The sequence below is a fragment of the Humulus lupulus genome, chromosome X (genome assembly GCF_963169125.1).
Source record: "Humulus lupulus chromosome X, drHumLupu1.1, whole genome shotgun sequence".
NCBI classification, from domain to species: Eukaryota; Viridiplantae; Streptophyta; class Magnoliopsida; order Rosales; family Cannabaceae; genus Humulus; species Humulus lupulus.
In genome coordinates, this window is record NC_084802.1 from 69,517,118 (window position 1) to 69,520,758 (window position 3,641).

Consider the following 3,641-nt stretch of genomic DNA (forward strand, 5'->3'; position numbering starts at 1 on the left):
TTAGGCGCGAGAGACGGCTTCGCGAGACACATGGCCTCGCTGTGCGAGGCTTGGGGGTGAGACGCCAGGCGCGAGGAGTATGGCCTCGCTGTGCGAGGCTTGGGGGCGAGATGTCAGGCACGAGGCGCATGGCCTCATTGTGCGAGGCTTAGGGGCGAGACGCCAGACGCGAGGCGCATGGCCTCGTTGTGCGAGGCTTGGAGGCGAGACGCCAAGCACGAGGTGCATGGCCTCGCTGTGCGAGGCTTAGGGGCGAGACGCCAGGCGCGAGGAGCGCCTCTTGAGTGAGACGCATGGGTGTACGACACCCTTGGCGCGCAGCGTGCCTCCGGATGCGAGACTATTCCTCGCGAGGTACAAGGTGGGCTCGTGGGTCATTGGCGCGAGACACTCGTAGAACCCCAAGTGCCTCTTCGTGAAATGCGGGTGATAGGCTCGCGAGACGGGGGGTCTCGTGAGGTGCCTGGGTACTTGGTGCCCTTTGCATGCAGATAGGTGTATGTCCCGGGTGTCTTTGGCAGTGTTTACACGTGTGAGTGCATCTTGACCCATGAGCACGTCAACCTCGCGCGGGCACGACACTATGTGACGGCCTTGTGCACCTATCCTCTTGCAATATTCATTGTGGCCCCTTAGCTTAGTAGGGCAAAACCTTATGGCTCATAACGTGTTGTTTCTCATGAGACAATCTCCTGTATTCAAAAAGGCCTACAGGCTCGAGCCCAATAGCATGACTAAGTGACCTTTATCCCTGTGTTCCAACCAGGGACTAGAGATTTTTTATTTGGTGGATTTTTGGCATCCACATATATATATCTATAAAAACTAAAAAAGAAAAAGATAAAAAAAAAATTTGGGACGGTTCTACCACCCATAAAAAAAAACTTACTTATATATTTATATTTATTTATTTTTTTAGTTGACGGCACTTGTGCCTCCTATCTATCTTTTTAATTTTTATAGTCGATGGCACTTGTGCCTCCTAATTTTCTTATAATTTTATTTCTTTTATATCTTTGTTAGTTGACGGCACTTGTGCCTCCTAACCTTTGTTATAATTTTCTTTATTTATCTTGTTGTAGTTTTTATTTTATTTAATTATTGTAAGTTACTAGTTGATGGCAATTTTGCCTCCTAGTCTTTTATTTTATGTTTTAATTGATGGCACTTGTGGCTCCTAATTTTTACCTTAATTTTGTTATGGTTGATCGCTATGCCTCCTTACTCTTGCCTAAATTTTAGTCTTATTTAATTTTGCCTTATTTTTCTTTACCTTTTATCATATTATTCTGTAATTGTGAAAAAAAATACTTGAAAAAAAAAAAAGGAAAACCTAAATCTTGTCCTTTCACCATAAGCAATTTTTGCTTAAAGGAAATTTGAACAAAATTCTCAATCTGCCTCTACTAATTAACCTCGGGGAGTTGTTAGTAGTGCGCGAGTAAGTGGAATCAAATAGGCATGGGGACAAATAAACCATAAGAATTATATTGTTGTGAAATCTCTAAAAATTATAAGTATGCTCTGTGGTTGCGGTTTTAACTGATCTTCCACATCAGCAATTGTTTGTTTGAGATTATCTTTGTTGTCTTGTTTGTTAAAATTGTATGCATCATTGGGAACGTAACTCTAAAAATTGATTAGTAAAAAGACGTTTATCTTTGTTTGAAATTGAAAGTGTTAGTAAAAATTTGAGCATCATGGAACCAATTGCTAATCCTGTTGATGAAAATGTTGTGCCTGAAAAAACTTTGCTTGAATATTTTGCACCTATTTCATCTAATGCTCCTTCATGCAATGTTTTTCCTACAACTTCTGCTACTCATTTTGAGCTTAAACCAACAATCATTCAATTGTTGCCATCTTTTTATGGGTTAGATAGAGAAGATCCTTACATGCATGTAAAAGATTTCTTAGAAATTTGCTCAACATTTAAATTTCAAAAAATTTCTGATGAGTCGGCCAGACTAAGATTATTCCATTTTTCATTAAAAGAAAAATAAAAAGCTTGGTTAAATTCCCTTCCAACAGGGTCTATAACTACATGGGATCAACTTTATAATAAATTCTTGCTGAAATTTGTTTCCTATGTCTAAAACTGATAGTCTAAGGAGAGAAATCTCTGAGTTTTTTCAAAAAGATAATGAAGAGTTTTATGAATGTTGGGAAAAACTTAAAGATTTATTATGAAAATGTCCACATCATAGTTTTGAAAAATGGAGACTTTCAAAATATTTGTATGATGGTTTGACTCCCTCTAATCGTCAAATGATTCAATCTATGCATACTGGAATTTTTTTAAAATTTCAAGGACAAGAGGCGTGGGACGCCCTTGAAGATTTATCTGTCGATTCACAACAATGGAATTATTTTGATCCTAGGTCTAGGTCAACTAATTAACCAAAAAGATGAGGAAGGTATGAAGTAAAAGAAGAATTAGACTTAAGAACATCCTTAGACAAATTAGTAAGAAAATTAGAAGCTTTAGCCATAAGCCAAACTATAAACTCCAATACAACCAAGAAAAGATGTTTGTTCTATATGCTCTAGTCATTGCCATAATGCCCAATCATGTCCTTCCTACCAAGAAGTCTTTTCTAAGGAGGCCAATGCACTTCATGCTTATGGGAAACCAAATGATAGCCCATTTTCATCCACCTACAATCCAAATTGGAGAAACCATCCGAACTTTTCATGGAGACAAAACCAACCCCAAATGAATCAAGGGCACCAATACAACACACAAAACCAAGCTCATGCCCTACAAAATCAACCATATCTACAACAAAGAAAACCTTCCTTAGAAGATACTTTACAACAATTTATGCAATCCACTCAACAAATCCTACAAAATCAGTCTCAATCAATTACCAAACTCGAGACACAAGTAGGAAAACTCGCCACTACTTTAGCTGATAGAGAAAAGGAACATTCCCTAGTCAACATATCCCTAATCCAAAAGGTCAATATGAGAGAGGAAAGTCTAGTCATAATGGAGAAGTCAAATCCATTTCAACTCTTAGGTCCGGAAAGAACATTGTCAAACCCGATTACATACCCGAGGTTGAAAACGAAAAAGAAAAAGAAAAGAGTCAGCCTTCTAGTTCTAATCCCAATGACTCTTCAAACAAGGAAACTCCAATCCATCCTTTCATTCCAAAAGCCCCATTCCCACAAAGATTACTTCCAATTAAAAAAGGCGGCCAATATAATGATATCTTAGAAGTTTTTAAACAAGTTAGTATCAATATCCCTTTCTTAGATGCGATTAAGCAAATTCCTCCCTACTCTAAATTTTTAAAGGATCTTTGTTAAAAGAAACACTAATGTTCCTAAAAATGTGTTTTTAACTGAACAAGCTAGTTCCATTATTTAATATAAGAGTCTTGTTAAATATAAAGATCCTGGGTGTCCCACAATTTCATGCATTATTGGTGATCATTTTATTAACAAGGCTTTACTTGATATGGCTGCTAGTGTGAATTTATTGCCTTATTCTGTTTATAAGCAACTTGATCTTGGTGAGCTAAAACCTACCTCTATAACTCTTCAATTAGCCGATCGTCTGTGAAAATTCCTAGAGGCATTATAGAAGATGTTTTGATAAAAGTTGATAAATTTTATTTTCCTATTGACTTCAT

The 3,641-nt window shown here is 37.8% G+C and overlaps 1 non-coding gene across 1 annotated transcript; it reads right to left on the reverse strand.

Annotated features, from left to right (window-relative positions):
* Positions 1–2,103: 2,103 nt before the first annotated feature.
* Positions 2,104–2,210, reverse strand: LOC133807674 (small nucleolar RNA R71). Its single transcript, XR_009879575.1, has one exon. It is a non-coding gene; the product is annotated as a small nucleolar RNA R71 (small nucleolar RNA).
* Positions 2,211–3,641: the final 1,431 nt, after the last annotated feature.